Here is a 21,393-nt window from a genome sequence, read left to right on the forward strand (position 1 = left end):
TATTTACAAAAATATTTACAGTGGAGTTCTTAACTAAAACATACTGCAACGTAAGTCAAATTCTGTTTTGTAAAAGGAATATTCAAATTAACTAATTTCTTCTCCTGCTACAATATATCTTCTGCACCTACCCACTGAAAAGTTCTTCAAAAGTCCCTTCAAGTTTTTAACTGCCAAGCCCAAGGACCTCTTCATAGTTTTCACCTGACTCTACCTCTTCAAACAAATGACATTTTTGACTATCCATTATTAACCTTCTTCCCTTCATATGACTTTCACAATAATAGACTGACTGTGTTTTTTTCCTGTTTTCTTCAGTTGACTTAGCCTACATCTGCACAACCCTCAAATGTGACTGTTCTTCCAAAGCATAAGCCTTAGCCAGCTTCTCTCTTCCTTCTCCACTCTCTGAAGAATAACAGTTAATATCCATGCACCACCATGACTTTCAATATTATTTCTGAACTAACTCAAAAATTAGCATCTCTAGGCTTGACTTAATTTTTTCTTTTTTTTTTAGGTCTAAGTTCTAATTTCCAGTTGTATGGTAAATGTCTTTGTTTGGATAACCCACTGGTATCTAAAGGTCTTTTACCTACAAATCTCCTTTGTTTCCTCTATCAATAACATTACATCATCCCAGGCTAGAAACCTTCAGTCATCTGTCTGTGTTCCTAGTTTAGAAAGTCATCTCTTAAGCAACCTAGAGGTCTATCGACAGATGAATGGATTCAGAAATTGCAGTATATATATACAATGGAATATTATATAGCTATTAAAAAAGAACACATTTGAGTCAGTCCTAATGAGGTGGATGGACCTAGAGTCTAATAGAGCGAAGTAAGTCAGAGAGACAAATACCATGTATTAACACATCCATATGGAAGACACAGACAGAGAACAGACTTGTGGACACAGTGAGGGAATGTGAGGGTGGAATGAATTGAGAAAATAGCAAGGAAACACATACATTACCATATGTAAAACAGATAGCAAGTGGGAATCTGCTGGGTGACACAGGGAGCTCAAGCCAGCGCTCTGTGACAACCTAGAGGGGCGGGATGGGGATGGAGATGAGGGGGGTTCAGGATGGAGGGGATATGTGTATACCCGTGGCTGATTCAAACTGGTGTGTGGCAGAAGCTGACACAATATTGTAAAGCAATTATCCTCCGGCAAAAAAAATTTTTTAAGAGAAAGTCATATAATTTTTGAGGAAATTTTAAAATGTATGTGAAATTACAAAAAAAAAAAACCATATATATATAAAAAACAGACAGTTCATGGCCCCACCATCCAGAACAAACGATTGTTATCATTTTGTTATTTATACTTGAAAGTGTTGTTTCTCCCTAAGAAACAGTACATTACAAATGAAGATGATAACACCTTTGAGAACTATCCCCAGTCTTCATTCACCATTCTATCTCTCCAAAGAAACCACTATCATGAGTTTCTGTATATATTCTTCCAGCCTATTTTGTATACTTTTACGTGTTCACATGTGTGTGCATATATCCCAGAATGACATACAGTATTATTTTACATGCTTTGTGTACATAAATGACATTATACTATATATGCCATTCTAAAATTTGCTTTTTTCATTCAAGATTCACATTCTATCCATGTTATTATAAGTAGACATAGCTATGCCTTTTACATACTTCAAATTATCTCAGAGCATAAATATACCCCATTTTGTTAAAAAATTATCTACTGATAGGCAAATAAAGTTGTTTCCATTTTTCCATTTTATAAACAATGCTGCAAAAAAAGAATCTTATCTATGTTTTCTTAAGAATGCATGCTACAGTCTCTCCATAGTACATACCTGCAGAGAGAATTTTTAGGTCAAAGAATAAGTGCATTTTTAATTTATTACAAAATATAATCAGACTTTTTAAAATGTTTGCCATCTCCTGGATGGCAGGAAAATTTTCACTGCTCCATTAATTTGCATATACCTAATAAGTACTGAGAATAAACATTTTTTTCACATACTTACTGGCCATTAACATTTCTCCTATGAATTTTCTATTCATATCCTTTGTCATCTTTCTATGACACTTTGTCTTACTTATGTGTAGAATGTTAACATCTAGTGTAATAACACTAATTATCTAGTGTACACTAGATAATAATAATTCAGACAGGTGTTCCAAATTATCTTCTGCCAGCCTGCTGTTTGACTTGGACTTTGGTTGGTCTATGGTATCCTCTGTCCTACAAAAATTTTAAGTTTTGATACAGTCAAACTAATGTGTGCTATCACTTACAGTGTATTTTAAATAGCCCATAGAATAAAAGGGAAATCATAAAGTAGTTAAGAAATATTTAGAAATTAATTACAATAAAAATACAACATGTGAAACTATGTGCAACACAGCTAAAACAGTACTTAGATACCAGGAAATGAAAAGGTTTAAAAATAAATAAGCTAAACATTCGGTGATAAAGATGGGAAAAAAAGAAGAAAGAAAATAAAAAGCAGGAAAAATGAAATAGAAAGCAATAATTTTTAAAAATACAAAAGATTCACAAAATCAAAAATTGATTTTGGAAAGGTTACTATAACAGATAGACCTCTCTACAAGAGTTACCATGAGTGCTCGCTTCGGCAGCACATATACTAAAATTGGAACGATACAGAGAAGATTAGTATGGCCCCTGTGCAAGGATGACACGCAAATTCGTGAAGCGTTCCATATTTAAAAAAAAAAAAAAAAAAGAGCTACCAAGAAGGTACAAATATGATACAAGAACAAAAGGGGAGAAATAGCCACAGATATAATACATACAGAAATAATAAATCAGGATTATGAACAATTACACACTAACAAAGTTGAAATCTGGATGAGCTGTATAAAGAAACTATGTAAGTTGTATAAGGAAAAAAATCGAATAGAATAGTAAAGCAGCAAAGAAATTAAAATATAGTCTTAAACTTCTGTTACAAAAACAAACAGAAAAAAAATACAGGCTTAAATGTCCTTTTTAGAAAATTCCAGCAAAATTTTAAACTAATTCTTATAGAAAGTGTTACAGAAAAATAAAAAAGTGAAAGCAACCTAGATTATTTTATGAGCCCAGTGTGATCTTGATTCCAAAATTAGATAAAGATAATACAAGAAATTATAGTTCCATACTACTTATGAAAGGCCCTTAACTAACAGTAAAACAAGAGCAAAATGATGTATCCTCAAATGCAAGGAGAGTTCAACGCCTAAGAATTCTCCTATTAACTGATCACATTAATGAAGAAAAATCATAACTTATCAAAGAATGATAAATAAGCATCTGATAGGATTCTGTAAAAAACTAACACAAAAGCAAAACCAATGTCCTACATGGAAATTCCTTAACCTGGTATATATTATATACTAAAACCTACAACAAACACTAAACTTCAGGTTGAAACTTCAGATACACTCTCAAGATTTAGGAAGAAAACAGGAATGCGAATGAGAATGTAAATTGGTACAGCCACTGCAGAAAACACTATGGAGGTTCCTCAAAAAACTAAAAGTAGAACTACCATATGATCCAGCAATTTCACTCCTGGGTATATATTCAAAGAAAACAAAAACATTAATTCAAAAAGATGTATGCTCCCCAATGTTCACAGCAGCAGTAGTTACAACAGTGAAGACACAAAGCAGTCAAAGTGTGAACCAACCCAAGAAAGGATGAAGGAGACGCAGTGTGTCTATGGAGACAGACACACACACAGACACAGACACACACACACACACATACACACACACAGACACAAACACAGACACAGACATACACACAGACACAGACACACACACACACAGACACAGACACACACACAGAAACACACAGACACACACACACAGACACACACAGACACAGACAGACACACAGACACACACAGACACAGACACACACACACACACAGACACACACACATAGACACACAGACACACACAGACACACACACACACAGACACAGACACACACAGAGACACACACACACACACACAAACAGGAATGCCACAGAAAAGGAATGAAATTTTGCCGTTTCAGCAAAATTGGATGCATGGATGGACTCGGAATATTATTATGCTTGGTGAAATAAGTCAGAGAAAGACAAATATTGTATATCACTTGTATAAGAAATCCAAAATAATTAAACTAGCTATTATAACAAAAAGACAGACTCAAAGATACAGAGAACATACCAGTGGAGAATGGAGAGGGGGAGGGGCAAAATAGGAGTAAGGGACTAAGAGGTACAAACTACTATGTATAAAATAAATAAGCTGTTATAAAGCACAGGAAACATAGCCAATATTTTACAATACCTAAATATAACATAACCTTCAATAATTATGAATCACTATTGTACACCTGAGACATACAATGTATATTATAAGTTAACTACACCTCATTTAAAAATTCTTCTAATTAAAAAAAATTTTAAGAGAAAATCCATTACCAAAAAAAAAAAAACACCCAAGAACTGCCTCTTGATCAACATCTTAAAAATAAAAAAGATGATTGGAGATTAGAGAGGAGAGGGCTGAGTTGTCCCAGCTGAGACCATCCTAGGCTATTAAGCTCCCAGCTGATCCACAGACCACCACAAACAGGAGAATAAAATGTGGCTGATGTCCATCAGGGAGAACTGTGCAGCAGTTAGAAACAACAGATCGGATACATACAAAGCAACATGAATGGATACTAAGAACAGTACTTACTAAAAAAACAGACTAATATACATGATACCATTTCTATAAACTTTAAGTTTATACAACAGGATATATATACAGTTGCTGTTCAGTCACTAAGTCGTGTCCGACTCTTTGTGACCCCATGGACTACAGCACGCCAGGGTTCTCTGTCCATCACTATCTCCCTGAGTTTACTCAAACTCATGTCCATATAATCAGTTAATACACTAAAAAATACCCATTAATCAAATTAAATTTGATGGTTATGAGGGAGGAAAAATGGATTTTTACAAAAATAAAAAGGATAAAGAGGAATAAACAAATCAGTTGAAAAAATAAATAAAAGTATGAAACACGGATCTATTAATATTTTACTTTTCTCTCTATAAAAAGCTAGCTGTCCTAATATAATTTATTGAATAATTCTTCCTTTCTGTAAACCCAGTCTATTATGTACCAGGCATAAATGTATGCTTACTGTGTTTCTGGGCTCTCTATAGTCTTCTATTCTACCCAACTATTCATCTGTGGGCCAATAACACATTCAAAAATTTTATATAATTTTATGAATAGGAGGTTATGTACCACACATTTTGTTCTTTTGCAGTATAGACTACTTTTGGATCTCTATCTAACAGTCTGTCAGTTCCACCAAAAACAAGTCCTCTGAGAATTTTGACTGGAATGTATTGAGTTTACCGATTAATAGGGGAAAAGTAACAGCTTTACCATGTCCAGTTTTCCATGTGTTTATGGGTTAAAGATTAAAGGAACCAATAAAATCGGTTTGGTCTGTTTTTCTATTGTTTTTTAAGGAAGTCATGTATCTCTTCATTTAGTTATGTCCCTCCATAAAGTTCTTATTTTCATACAGGTGTTACATATACCTGTACCTAATTAAATTTTGAAAACTATGTGAATGGGATCTTTTTTGTCTCGTTGCTGTGGTACACACAGCAACCCCGATAAACCTAAGCAATGCTAAAATCTATTTGTCGCTGTTGTTAAGTTGCTCAGTAGTTGTGGTGCACAGGCTTAGCTGCTCTGCTGCTTGCGGGATCTTCCTGGACCAGGGAATGAACCCATGTGCCCTGCACTGGCAGGCGGATTCTTTACCACTAAACTACCAGGGAAGTTCGAAATAGTGTATTTTGAATGATACTGATGTTTCCAGACATTGTTGAGATTCTGCTATGATGGTTAAAAACTGACCTGAATATAACTGGAAAAAAATATACAAGGCTGTATTTTATTTAGTTAAGTACAATGTTCTATATATCTCATTTATCAAATTTGTTAATCCTGTGGTTCAGTTCTTTGATGTCATTTTAAATTTTGTGTCTGCTTAATTTTTCAATTTTGGCAGAGGTGTTTTTAAAGTCCCAGTTTTGTAGACACATTGACTTAGCCTTGCAATTCTTAAAGTTTTTACTTTATTTTTTGGTGGTAGCTTGCACAGCTTGTAGTATCTTAGTAGATCTTCCTGCAGTGGAAGAAAGGAGTCCTAACCACTGGACCACCAGGGAATTCCCAAATGTTTTTACTTAAAATGATATTACAAGGCTATGTTGTTAGATGCATATAAGTTTACGATGATTATATTTTCTGGACTGTTCCTCTTAGCAGTCTGAAGAGCCTTTGGCCCAATTAAGTTGTACTCTGAATTCTATTTTAGTACATTAGCTTTATTTGGTTAGTATTTCTCTGATAAACATGTTTTTCCATTGTTTTTATTTAATTTTGTTTTGTGTATCTGTTCAAAATAGCAGACTCATGTTAAGATCACAATTGGCAATTTTAATATAATTGATGTTTTGGACTATTTCTACTGTCTGCATTTATGATTTGTATTTCCATAGTTTTTTCCTCCCCCTCTTTGTTGCTTTTTTGTTAGATTGGTTAAAAGTTTAATTTATTCCCTAAATTTATTCCCTACCCCCCAACTATTCCCTATTTATTTTATTCCCTACCCCCCAACTTAGTACTTTGGAAGCCATACTTTCTATTTCTATTATTTTAGTATGCTCTAGTTACTTAAAATAAATGTTCTTTTCACTTCTCATCTTCTTCAGATCATGTTTCACACAGCTCCTATTTTATTCAAAGGCCACCAAAATCTGGTTCCACTCTACCTTTCTAGGCTTATTTCTCTCAACCATATACATCTACAAAGCCTAATTAAACTACATTACTTATCAGTTTAAACTACATTATTTATCAGCTTCTAAATAAAATACAAAATTTCTGAAATTCTGTTCTGGTTCATGACGTTTTCTGATTCATTCATTCAATCAACAAATATGTTATTCAAAACCCACTTGGCGCCTGGCTTTGAGCAATACCAGTAAACACAACAGATATGGCCTCTGGCTTTATGAAGCATGGAGTGAAAAGATTAAACAATAAATATAAACATAATAAAGTAAAACTTCATGAATTCAGATAAATTGTAACTGGGAGTTGGCTCCCATCTTGCACTCTGTTCTCCGACAGCAGTCACTGGAGAAAATGAATACCAGCAGGTGGCACCAAACCCCCTAAGTCTGACCTTGGACGTGGACACCTTACTCTGAACTCCACACACACATTTCCTCATCCACACAGATTGACCTGGGCCATTTTATTAATCTCACAATAATGTCATATTTCAAATCACATTTGTGATTTGAATTTTTTAAAATTACTTATTACTTTATCATGGGAGTTTACTGTATCATAAGTTTTGTAGGTGCTAATCAAAAGAGGAAAAAGGAATGGGAGTCTCTGACAAAATAACAGAGCTGTCACAACTGAGACTGCAGAGTATCAGCTAAAGGTCCTCTCTCTGAGAAAGTGACTTTCAAACTGACATCTGAAAGATGACCAGGAATTAAAAGCTAAAAAATGGAAAAGAATATGTTCCAGAAAGAGAACAGCATATGTGAGCACCCTAGGAAGATAAAGTTTGATTTAAAGGAAAAGTAAAAAGACAACCGTGTGTGTGTATGTCTGGGGTAAGGGTACTGGATAATTCATCAGAGTACAATGCTTATGAGCTTGGGCTCTGAAGCCCTAGCTAACTTACCATCTGACTTATCCTCTGACTTTTCTTGTTCCACCACTTAAATAGCTGTCTAGCTTTAGAAAGGTTATTCAGCCTAGGGTTGCTAAAAGTATTAAATCTATTATTATATAAAGCCCTAAAAACTATTCCTGGCAATATAGTAAAGATATATTAATGTTATAGTTTTGTTTTTTGTTGCTATTATTGTTGTTATTGTTTCTAGACAGATGAGAAGAGACAAACTATTCTGTGTCTTGAAGGCCATGTTAAAAATCCTGAATATTGGGATTTCCCTGGTGGTCCAGTGGTTAAGAATTCACCCTGCAATGCAGGGAACATGGGTTCAATCCCTGGTAGGGGAATTAAGATCCCACAGGCCACAGAACAACGAAGCCCAACTGCCTCAACTACTCAATTGTGAGCCCAAGAGCCACAATTACAGAGTCCAGCATCTGTGCACCACCACAAAAGGTCTCACACGATGCAAGGAAGATCCCGAGTGCTGCAACAAAGACCTGAACAGCCAAGTAAGCAAACAAACAAACCTGAAATTTACCCCAAGTGCAGTCAGAACCCACTAAAAGGTTTTTCAGGAAGGGACTATCACATTTCAATTTATAAATCCATTTTTAAAGTCAACATGAATGAATTGATTAGGGTTGGGGGCAGGGGGCAGGAATGGAAACAAGATCTATAGGAAGGCCAAAGGCCATCACAATAGCTCATATAAAAAATAACTACAGGTTGGACTAGGCTAGTAGCAATAAAGTCGGAAAGAAATTGGTAGATTTATGATACATTTTGGTGGTAAAACTGATGTGACTTGGTAATGGACTAGGAGGTTAAGGGAGGGAAGGGTATAAATGATGACTTCTTACAATACCCAGCCCCAAACCCTGAATAAAGTCTTCCTTACTGTATGTACTTTAATGACTGTCACTGTACTTTTTTTTTTAACACTTCTCAAATGAGAGTTATCTTCCCAGGCTCAGCTAAAATATGAACTTTCCATCACAAGAGCTAATAGCTGTCTCCTCCTCACAACACTCTTTACATTATAAAGAGCTATTTTTCTAAATATATATTTTCCCTAATAGAGGTAAGTTCCTTTATAGTCTATATTTCTTGTTCTAGCCCACATAAAAAAAGTGCTACATGCAGTACAGGCAGTCTTGGATAACCCCACAAATGGTCTCAAAGCCAAGGCAACTCCTCAAGGTGTTTTCTTTCCTTGAAAGGAATTCAGTTTGCTTTCTTCTCCTTTCAATTATTCTATCTTTGCGGATTCTGTTTCCCTTCAGATTAGTTGCAGAATTAACTAGTTTTTCACTGGCATCCCCATTTCTTGAAGCCACCAAAAACAAGTATTTAGGGATTTTTTTGTTGAAGTGCTTGCTACTAATTCTATTGAAAAATGCAAGGTAACAAAATTAAACACAGGGTTATATTACCTTACAATAGTGGTCTTTAATTTATAGTTCCTGACTCCCTTTGTGAGAGGGTAAACTGAATGCCCCTTACTTTTATTCCCAAGGATGAGGTTCACCAAAAGTTCTTTCTTTTTTTGTGTGTGAAGGCCTCTCTTTCCAGAATATAGCCTGTAGATGAAGCCTAGACATAATAATCAGTGTCTTCTTATCTCAAGATAACTGGCACTTATAAGGGTCTCCTAAGTAGGCAAGTAATGTAGCAATCAAATTAAAAACAAATGCTATTCTGCCAGCCTTGTGTTTTCCAAACCAAATGGCTAAAGCTTCCTGCCGTAAATCCAAATAGATGCTAACCATGCTAGCTGTTTGAGTTCTTTCTCCTCTTCAACCAAACCCTTGGTCCCCTCTTCAAAACAATTTCGCATTTTAAGTCATTATTCTAAGTCTTTATTTTAGGAGGATTAAGTTGCAGGGAAAAAAGACGGTATGAAAAACAAAACAAAAACAGGATTCAGGTTCTCCTAAAAGTCACATCAAACAACATGCATAACAAGAACTCCTTTTTAGACATAACTCTTTTCTTTTTTATCTAACACTTTCTAGTTTATCTTTTGTAAGCTCATCTAGTCATAAGAAAATCTCTACGTTCTGGCTAATAATTCATTTTGTTCAAATATATTCTTAAAAAAGTCCTGGAGGATAACTACTTATTATCATGACTCAGTCTTACAGAAAACATATGAAAAGTATTTTCATTAAATTAAAAATTTTGAATTGTTCATTCCTTTTAAGTAAGATATATATCTTGGCTGATTTAAAAAGTAAAAAGAAATCAAACAATTACAACCAAATGCTGAATTTAAACGTGGAGAATATGCGATATCTATTATAAAAATCTGTACTTCACCTTAATAATGTCTAAGAGAAAGAAAGAAATTAGCTATATTCCTTCTTCCCTTGATATACTCAATAAAAAATTACAGAAATGTATAAAAAATTTTAAATAAAAACTAGCCCTATCTCATCTCCTGATCCCATTCCCAAATTGTAACTAAGCATCGCAAACACACTGAGTTCTTAGCCCTATTCCCTGATTTTTTGTGAGTGGGAAGAAGTAGTCACTTATGTTTTTGATGGCAGTATTTCCACACGATTAAAAAAAAAAAAAGGTGAGATTTACAAATGCTTAATTCCATTTGACTTGCTTCTCTGACCCTAAACCCTCTGCCTTAACAGTCAACTATGCCCTTATGATAAAATTTAAATATGACCCACCACAGTAGAAATAATTCAATCTGGAACTTACAGACTAACTACTAGGTTATTTTTTGTCTTTCCTTACCTTTCCCCAACCTTATCTACTTTATACTATTTTTCCTCAAATCCTTGTTTTTCTCAACTTAGTTGGTAAGCTTCTTTGAGGCCAACCACGATGTTATAGTCAACTCTGAATCACTTACTCCCTAGGAGCTGTGACAGTACTTTGCATGTAATAGGTACTTTGTACATGATAGGTATTAGTTCACCAGTATCACAACTGTGCTTAAAAACTGATGTATGGAGGAGGAAAAGGGAGAATTTACCTGTTGCTTCAATTGCTTGAAAAGAAATGGTTCATGAATTTATTATTTTATCTTAACTGAAAATACTAACTGTAAAGAACAATTTCAGGAGTTGATAATTTATGTAATCTGCTTTGTGATAAAGAAATTTTACTCTAAGGGGGATTTACATATTTTCTCCACTAGAGCCTAAGTCAGAGAAGGCAATGGCACCCCACTCCAGTACTCTTGCCTGGAAAATCCCATGGATGGAGGAGCCTGGTGGGCTGCAGTCCATGTGGTCGCTAAGAGTCGGACAAGACTGAGTGACTTTACTTTCACTTTTCAGTTTCCTGCATTGGAGAAGGAAATGGCAACCCACTCCAGTGTTCTTGTCTGGAAAATCCCAGGGATGAGGGAGCCTGGTGGGCTGCCGTCTATGGGGTCACACAGAGTCGGACACGACTAAAGCGACTTAGCAGCAGCAGCAAAGCCTAAGTATTGCATGAATGCAGACATTTCCTCTTTTGTCCATCACTCTAACCCCATGCTTTAAATAGTGAAGTCACTCAGTAGTGTCCAACTCTTTGTGACCCCATGGACTATACAGTCCATGGAATTCTCCAGGCCAGAATACTGGAGTCAGTAGCCTTTCCCTTTTCCAGGGGATCTTCCCAACCCAGGGATCAAACCCAGGTCTCCCACATTGCAGGCGGATTCTTTACCAGCTGAGCCACAAGGGAAGCCCATGCTTTAAATAGTGCCTGATATATAACAGATGCCCAATGAATGTTTACTGGTGAATTAATTAATAGTAATGTACTACATCATCTCATACAAACCTGAAATAACGTTAGTACCTTTTCACCCTCAACAGCAATCTTTGTGATGGGTAAAATATGACACAGTAAGAAACTACAGTATTAACTGAGTTCTCACAGTGGCAGAAGCTCTTTTAGTGCTATCATTCCCAACAGCCAAGATAATGGCTCTCTTCCAGTAACAATAAAACTGTAGAGATCACCAAAAAAAAAAGATAATGGTTCTCAAAGTATGATCCCTGGGCCAACAGCATCAACATCAGCATCACCTGGGGACTTGTTAAAAATGCAAATTCTTGAATTCCACCCCACTGAATCACAAATCCTGGAGGTGAGGCCTAGCGATCTGTATTTTAATAAGCACTCCAGATGATTATGACGAATGCTCAAGTTTGAGAACCACTAGCCACAGAAATTTTTTTCATGGAAATCGAAGGGATCTCAAACCAACAGAAAAGTAAAGAAAGATCAGATGAAGCTTTTAAGAAATGTACTTGATGTACAAACACTAGAATGTTTTTAGAATAACTTAAGTCAAACCATTAAGTGACATGAAAAACTACCATTATACAGTTAAGAGGTTTTTTCTTTTCCTTAGCAGAAATCATAAAACTGTATTCAATAAGAAACATATTTAAACTGGCTTTCAGGTCCCTACCATGAGCTATTAAGGAAAGAGAACAGAAGCAGGGCAGAATATGGAGAAGAAAAGGAAGATAAGGTACACAACTGAAATAAGACATGAATGAGATAGAGGAAAATTGCTTTTTAGATCCACCTGAAATTTAGCACCTTAATCTTAAATAAAGTACAAACCACAGTAGTTTTCACAGACACATTATCTGTGACCTCATGACCAAGAGAAATCACAAAATGTTTTCATATTGTATTATAATTATTACATAGTTCTCAAAATATAATTGATGGTCATCACCACCTTGAAATTACAGCAGTAAATTTGATTTACCACTAAATCTCATTATTTAATACATTATTAAGGAAACATGTATTAATATATCACAAAAATAGCCTGAAAGCTATATTTCAATATATTTGGTTCCTTGGTATTCCTAGGTATTTTATATATTTAAAAACGTTAAATATGAGAGAAGGTCCACAGGCTTTACCACATGGCCAAAGAGGCCCACAGTACAAAACCATTAAAAAATCGTGCAAAAGCTAATAGTTAACAGTTGTGTTAAAAGTGTTCTTGACCTCTTCTTAAGTTATACGCCCCTTCACAAATCTGAGAAAATGTATAGACGCTCTCCCAAGTTTACAACGGGGCACGGGGCATGTAGAAGAGACAATGATTCCTCCTCCTGAGACAGCATTATATCAAAGCACCCACATCTTGATTCCTAAAAGAAACACTAGTTGTACAACTACTTTAATCTCTATTAACTTTTAGCTTAGTGTGGGCCATGAGCACATCTACAGCCCAAATCTGCAGAGGCAGACAATTTAGCGGAAAGTGAGTAAGAATAGTCAACTAGCTTAAAATTAGGAAACTGTGAATGAGGAGCTAAGGACTTCAGTCTTTATTTCAGGTAATGCTTTTATTGTCTTACTTTACTTTTCCTTTACAGTACTCAATATTTTGGAAACCAATTTGAATAAAAAACATACTTTGTTTAAAACTCAAAAAAGCTTCCCACCACCTTTTAGATAAGGCCCAAAAAGCAGGTATAAAGGTTTCAGAGTCCTCACCAGTTAAGATTTTACCTCTTTCGCTTCATTTTAATCCCCTTTCCTTGTCATAAATCATAATCTAGCCATATTGAATACCTTTCTGCTAATTAAATAGACTATGTGCTCCTTCCTCCAGACTTTCAGACATGCTATTCACTACATGGCTAATTACTTCAAACCTTTCAAATCTGTTTAAATGTCACTTTCTCATGAAGGCATTCTCTGACCTCCTAGCCATTCCTCTGCTGTATGCTGTCTAAACCTTTCATGAATTCTATCATAACACTAACTCATCACATTTTATTGCAGCAATGTGTTTAATTGTTCATCTTTTCCACAAAGCTGAAAACCTGGTGAGGGCAAAGGCAGGGTCCTGCTTACCACAAGAATTTCAGCTCTGAGCTGGACAGGCTGCAGGTCCGCAGAAAGAGCTGGGAGAGGAATGGATCTGCCTGCAGTTTTACAGCATTCCTATTTGTATACCTAAGAAGCCTGAGCTATCCCTACTTTGTAACACTTGTAACCTTATGTGCTACTCATTTAAAATTTTATATAATCTGCATTTAACCCTCTCCACAGTCTGCATTAATAAAATTGTATTACTTAGACACATTGTTATATATAAAATTGGAAGTTATTAGTGTTTAAAAAAACAAGTCTGAGTGCAAAGGAATGAATGCTACTAGTTTCCCAAACTAAACAAATATTCTTTAATGATCTCCTGTCTGGATATATTTATCTTTCCTTTTATACAAAACAGATGTTTCTTGAAAAGTATACAAATACCATTTAAAATCATTCTTTTTCATTTGTTTTATTAATTGATGGGGTAGTTCTTTGCTTTTGGCCACTCTCCAGATAATTAATAGTATGTAAAAAATATATTCAAAGTGTACTAGAAATCTGTGGCTATTTTAAAAAACCTTTAAAGGATCCTGTTTTAAAATGATAGTTTAAAAAGCTTACTAGGTCACAAGATTCAACTAAAAACTGCCAATTATGATAAAACTCTTTTTTTTTTTTTTTTTTTGGCCCTGCGGTGGCTTGAGGAATCATAGTTACCCAACTAGGGCCCTAGCAGTGAAAGCATCAAGTCCTGACCACTGGACCACCAGGGAATTCCCAAACTACCTACTGAGTTAAGTAAAAGCATCATATTAGAATACTTTTTCATTTATCTTATAGTTATTTTGTATACTTTTAAACAATATAGTTAAATGGTGCTTTAAATACCCTCTCTTAAAAGACAGTAAAAAATTTAGAGATCTTAGCATATATAGAGACCTCCACAACTGCAACTCCTCTCTCTCATTTTTCATAAACCTGATATTTTAGTATCTAATTCCCAGATAATGGGAATTTCAGGAAGATTCATAATTGCATAATAACATAGTTCATTAATTCTAAGACATGTTTTTTCACATTTGGCATCTCTGAAATCGGTGTATTTCACAATTGATGATAGCCTAAAATTTACAATTGGCAGCATTTTTTTCTTTCAGTAGCCTAAAAATGTTTCTTACAATTGATGGCATCTCAGATTAAATGAAATACTGTCAATAAAATATTGAAAACTTTTCTCTAATAATGCTTTCTAACTAAATCATAGTATAATTATAACTCAAACAATTCTAGAATCAAAACTAAACAAACTTAAGATTTACATTTTACCTTTTTAGAAGACTAGTGACCAGGCTAAACTCAAGAAAATAGATAACTGAAAGAAAACACTTCTTAAAAAGTTATTTTAGGAAAAAGTATAGATTAGTAGCAGAAATAACAGACATGAAAAAAAAAAAGAGACAGACTTGAAGATGTTCAGTCAGTAGTAACTTCCAAGGAAGTGGAGGCAGGAAATAGCTCTAGAGTTTTACCCATAAAAAGAAACAAGTATTAGGAACAAAACAGGGGATTTAATTTTAGATAGCAAATTATTTAGGAGGAAGAATACTATTTTTTCTCCTATAAGGAGGACTCATTGTCAGCCTTTAAACAAAAATATGGTAGAGGGAGTAGAAATAATTGTAATTAAATGTAAAATTGTAAACATTCTTAATAAATTAAAGACCAACCTACCAGTATTGTCTTCCTTCTGGCTCAATCTGTTTCCCCTTCAGGTAATCCTAGGAAAGGGGCTCCTTTTCAGATCCCCAGTTTTTCATGTCGATCTTCTACCTCCCTGTGGCAACAATATTTTCTAATTAAAAGAGTCCTCTTGTGCCACAGGGAGGATTTCTGATGGTATAACAAATACAAACGTTATTCACAACTCATCATGAAGTCAACCTAGTCTTGAGATTCTTCAAGAAAGAAATTTGGTTCCTTATTTTTCAAGAGAAATCTGGTTTTTAGTTTTTAAAACTCCATTTCAAAAAAGCTAATCTTTCATTTATTAAAAAAAAGCACTACTTTCTTGTTGAAGTATATAAAAATTCTTATCATTCATCTATCTTTTCAGCTAATCTCTAAATGCAATTTTGTTGATCAAAAAAAAAAAAGCTTTCTGAGTTCTCTTGACAATTACTTTAACTAGTAAGACCAACCTTTTATATTTTGATACCTGGTTAAAAACCAAAGTCATGTTCCCAATAATCAGAAGAGAGTAGCAGGAAGCTATCAGACCCTTTTCAGCCAATGTTTGTTAGTAAAGATTAATAAAAAAGTCAATGTGCATTATATAACATGATGCTAATTACACTTAAAACATACATTAAAAAAGATGAGCGGGGAATTTAGAAAAGTGGTAGTTATGTCCCCTCACTGGTAAGATTATAGGTGATTTTCTCTGTTTGTTTATTCTTTGCAATACTTTCCAGTTTTTCCAGTGAGCATGTATTGCTTTTAGTATACAAAAATAAAAAGTCAAGTTTAGGTATAAGCAAGAATGAATAAAATTTACTGTGATTTTTAAGATAAAGTTAATCTAAGTATGACAACATTATGGCTTTGATATATTTTGGATGACAATATTTATGTTCTGGATGAGTACCTTTTAATACTTTAAATAATTCAAGAGTATCCAATAGCTTTTTTTAGCTTATATAAAAAAGAAAACACACTTAAGATTTTACATACATGATTCTTGATTATATTGCAATTCTAAGTCAAAACTCAATTTGCTTCGGTCTGTATTTCCTAACAGTTATGTGTTAAACACTATATTATATATTATATTCAAATAAAATAAATAGAATAAAAGTATGGGCCCTGTATTCAAGGGGCTTGTACGCTTACTTTGAAAACAAAAGGAGTATACACACAAGAATAGTATAAGAAAGTAAATGATCAAGTGCCTACATCCAGTTGGTCTAACAGAAGATCAGGAGAGGGAGTGTGGGCAGTTTCATGTAGTTGGGCCTGAAAGTATGAATAATACTTGACATTCCTGATAGAAAACTATATTTGAGCAAAAGCTCAAAAGCATAAATAGCACAGCCACGCAGAGGTCAGAAAGGAAACAGCTAGAGTACAGTGTTTCTGTAGCTAAGAAGGCCAGATTTAAAAGGCTCTACTTCTACATGATTCCATGGGTCAGTGAATTTGATAGAGGAGTGGACTTTGAAATCTGATAAACAAAAGAGCTTCAGGAGAATGATAAATGTAGATCCCAGAGCACAGTAAGTTAAGGAAGGAACGAGAAAGAAAAAGTACAGACTTATGGTATAAAATATTTGTCTTTTTAAAAAGTCAAAGTGAAAGGAAAGAGAAGTACTATAACAGAGAAGTAGAGAAGTATTAAACAAATTTTGTGTTTCAATGTATAAAAGACCTTCTCCACATCTGAAGGCACGAAGAGAGGTGTTAATGAAGTTAAGGAACACTTATGGTGTACTTACATCACAAGCACTGTGTTTTATAGGTTTATTTTATATAATCTTCACAACCTTGAACTCCTATCTTACGAGAGTAAGATAGACTCTGAAAAGGTTAATTATTGTCAAGTAAGTGATAAAGCAGAAACCTGAAACCAAGACTAACTAACCCAATCAATATTCTTCCCTTTCCTATTAAAGAAAGCTACTTAAAAGGCTTAAAAGAAAAAAAAATTAAGCTCAGGATTAGTCACCCAGGATTTTCTATCATATTTGACTACTCTTTGGCTCTTATTCACATCTTCAAAATGTAAACATTCCTTAAGGTTAATTTCTTAATTCTGTGTCCTTTGTTCTCGAGCACAGAGTGACAAATATAGAATTTAAAATCTTGCCCTGAGGAGATCTTTCAAATTCCTCTCCCCCTGACGCTTTCATTTATTTCAGTGGTTTCAATGAGGATGATTCTCCAATTAGTCTCTCCTTGAGCTCGCTGTACTAAGCCTCAGTTGCACTAGGTAAGTCTTCCATGTGCTCTGTGGATCTACTCCCCACCCTCCTCTCTGTTCTGTCCCAGGAGGCTGACTTCCCTGGGCTCCTTCTAGGTGGTACTGCCCTCAAGTCAGCTATGTCCTTTGACCAAAGGTTCCAGACCCTCTCAAGGTAACCCTCTCTCCAGGGCTCTCTTCTTCTGGGTTCCAGTAACCCTTCCCTCTGGCCCTTGGGCCAAAGGACAGAAATAACTCTATTACTGCTAGCTCACGAGTACCATGCTATTACTTATGGTCACCCTACACTCGCTGACATATTTGTAACTATCCATTTATTAAAACATTCTTTAAATTATCCCAATTTGAATATGCCCTCTCTTTTGTGATGGGATACTGACTATACATTTACATGTCTTTTTAAATACCTAAATATATCCCCTCAGATGCCCTGCTTCAAATCAAAATCAACATGCTTATTGTCAAACTTATGTGCTTTCCCCAAACTCCTTTATGATACTTTCATCATTATTAAGGTAAAAAAACTGAGTAATATCTTAATTAATTCTGTTTCTTCTCATAATCTATCATGCCAAGTCTTATTAGATCTTACATAGTAGTATTTGCTTATATAAGCCCCTTCTGTTCCTACTGCTTCTGTGCATGAGCTCGGACGCTCAGTCGTGTCCAGCTCTCTGCAGTCCACGGGATTCTCTCGGCAAGAACACTGGAGTGGAGTGCCCTTTCTCCTCAAGGGGATCTCCCTGGACCAGGAGCTGAACCCAGGTCTCAGTCCCCCACACTGGGCGGGGGGCTCTTCACCATCAGCGCCCCCTGAGAAGGCCCCTGTTGCCCCTACCTCATCTCAGCGCTTCTCAAGCCGTCCCTGCCTCGTACCACAACAGCTGGTCTTTCGGCTTCACCGTTACAGTTCATCCTGTGTACCGAGATACTAATCATCTATGAGCATCTACTCAAAACCCTCCAGATCTTGCCGTTTATTATATGCTTAATTACTAACTCTTAAGTTCAAATCACACACTAGTCACAATTCTTAATGGAACCTATTAATATCTCATTTACTCAGTATCTCCTAAACGTATCTTGAATTTCTACATTCCACCCATTTGTTAACTATATTTCCCTCATTCTACATGCCATTCGCCTACCTGCTACCTCATCCAAATTCTATCATTTGTCTTCCTCCTTTACTTTCTCTAAAACATTCCCTAATCCTGTAATTGGACTTTCCTCTTCTGAACATTTCTTTGAATTTATAAATAGTGCTCAGTTGATTTTATGTTGGTTTATATTTTTTTATAATACATGTATCTTATCTCCACAAAATATAAATTACTACCTCCTTGTGGGAAACAAACATGTTGAACACAGTGCCCTGGCACATAACAAACACAAAATATTTACTAATATGTTTTCACAAATTGGAGGGTTATGAGTATAAATATAGTTTAAGTTAAGGTACAAAATGAAGAAGCAGGTGCTAAACAGCTCCATCTTTTCAGGCAAGTTTTAAAAGTTTTCTAAGAAAACTTACTATTGATTGTATTGGTATAAACATTACTTTTTACATGGTAATCTGTAACAACCTTTTAAAATTTATATTATTTATATATGTATTTTTTTAAAGAGTGAACATAAAAACTGATTTGCACATCTTAGTAGGGAATCCAAGAGATGCCTCTCCACCCCCAACTCAACACATCAGTCTCCCCAGCAGCCTCCTAGAACTGCTGGAGTCTGCAGCCTCTGGCAAAGGCATTTCAGTCTGCCACAGTCAAGACCACCCTTCATCCATACTTTGTCACTATTTCACAAAAGTTCCTTATGATTACTAAACTTTAGCTATCATCAAAAAGCAACTTATAGGTTTAGATGAATATGTCTGCTTTTTTAAAGTTTCAAATATATTTGGGTTTTCCTATATAACTTAAGAGAAGATTACTATTACACACAAGCTCTGTGAGGGAAATGAAGATGTTCAGTCTATAAAAAAAGTGAAGAAAGACAGTGTACAGTTATCACTAACAAAATAAATCATTTTATAGACAAAATAATGAAGACAGATAAATGTACATCATTGTATGATTTTAGTACTCCTGCCTGGATGACACTATGAATACTGCTTCTCATAAAGACATGTATGTATGGGTATAAAGGAATAAAAGAAGAAAAACTTCAATGAAAACATACAGAGAACTGACATAACAGATCAATAAACACAATTATGAACATTTGTGGACTAATGTAATCTAAATGATAATGTAGGATCATTCCAAGAAGTGTTTCCCAGATGGGCAAAAGGCACTCTTTTCTATACAGATCTCATTTCTACCAATTCACCAAACAGAAACTGCTACAGCCATCTTATAAATATTCCTTTCCTTTCCTTCCCAATTATTTTCTTCTCCAAAACCTACATATATCTGAGATTTAAATGAAATATTTATTATCACCACAAGAAATGAACCTGATCCAAATCCACTAAAAGGAAACATGTATTACAATAAGTCATAACAACCTTTATTCATCTGTGTAGGTTCTAGATATCAGGAGAATTAAAATTTATTTAGATTTTAACTCATCGCTTCTCGGCCTTTTGGCTAAGATCAAGTGTAGATTTTAACTCATGTAAAACTGCATTTCAGTCTTCAAGAAAAAACACAATTCAGCTCAGATTAACTGATTTTAAACTAATCTATGTATATTAACAATCTTACTAAGTTACTATGAGCCAGGGCATTTTTAAATAAATTAGTATATTGTAGTTTCCAAGTTCTGCATGCCTTATGATGAATAAATGTGAGTGTTCTGATTACAAATGTATGAGTCAGTAGTTTTCATTCTGAATTTGGCATTGTTTTTAAAAATGTTATATTTGAATGCCATATCTTACAGTGTTGTTCTGTAAAGAAAGCCAAGAATAGCTACACTATCCTATTCTATATTTTAAGTAATATGGATTTCAGAAGTAAAACGAGTTTTAAAATCCATGAGCCAGAATGGAATTAAAAACAAAATGTAAGATGAACTTCTCAGTACTTTTAGACTGTTTCAGAATAATGTAAGCTATTTATTAAAATTTCCTTTTAGTGTTGAAGAAAAATAAATCTAAAAAATATTATCAAGTATTCAAAAACTACTTTCATAATGCCATTAAAGTAATAGTTCTTTTATCCAGACTTTGTATATCCTCTTTTTCGCACTTGATCTTAGCCAAAAGACCGAGAAGCGATGTATATCCTCTTTTTTGAAATTATAAATAATCACTTTTATCTCTGTAATGCAAACTATATCATCACCCCTCAGTGAGTTCAAGAAGAAAATAAAATCCCTTAAATGGATTATATCCACTTCCTATTTGGAATTCTTTTTGCCATATTAATTAATTAATTAATATTAAATTAATGAACTGTTGACCATTAACTGTATAACCAGTAAGATCTGGTGAACATGCTCTGGTATGTTAATGTGAATTTAAATTTCTACTGATACAAATTTAGCACTATAATTTTCATTTTTCCAAGCTTCCAATTTACCACCAAAATCATGGCTTTTCTTATTTTTTTTTTGATCAAAACATTTCCCAGAAATTTCAATCAGTTTTTTTTTTATTCAACTTAAGCTATCACACTTTCCTTGTTTCATTAGTTCTATTTAGTTATGCTCCTATAATAAAATCAGTTACAATATCTACTTCAAAATATCATCCTGCATAATACTTTTATAAGTGCTCTTCTTTTCCTCAAGAGGAAAATTCATCTCCGCCACTAAACTTGTAGCTTTAGACTGGAAAACTCTCCAAGCTCTCAAAAAAAAAAGTATCTTCCTGCTACTTGCACTGTAAA

General features: G+C 34.5%; 1 protein-coding gene, 1 non-coding gene and 1 pseudogene across 8 annotated transcripts in view; 2 read left to right on the forward strand and 1 right to left on the reverse strand.

The window, feature by feature from the left end:
• Positions 1–21,393, reverse strand: part of ELF2 (E74 like ETS transcription factor 2) — a 93,695-nt gene that overhangs the window by 25,749 nt on the left and 46,553 nt on the right. For 2 of the 7 annotated variants that reach the window (XM_061142374.1, XM_061142371.1), the window contains exon 2: positions 15,304–15,406. The exons of 4 other annotated variants lie outside the window; for them this stretch is intronic. The gene's annotated coding sequence lies outside the window, so the exon portion shown is untranslated. Of the gene's footprint in view, positions 1–15,303; positions 15,463–21,393 lie in introns of all 7 variants that reach the window. One more of the 7 variants, XM_061142373.1, reaches the window with a different exon arrangement.
• On the forward strand, positions 2,609–2,715 carry LOC133058061 (U6 spliceosomal RNA). The gene has a single exon (XR_009693185.1). It is a non-coding gene; the product is annotated as a U6 spliceosomal RNA (small nuclear RNA).
• Positions 20,129–20,264, forward strand: LOC133057994 (U2 spliceosomal RNA; annotated as a pseudogene).

This window comes from Dama dama, chromosome 5 (assembly GCF_033118175.1).
Source record: "Dama dama isolate Ldn47 chromosome 5, ASM3311817v1, whole genome shotgun sequence".
NCBI classification, from domain to species: domain Eukaryota; kingdom Metazoa; phylum Chordata; class Mammalia; order Artiodactyla; family Cervidae; genus Dama; species Dama dama.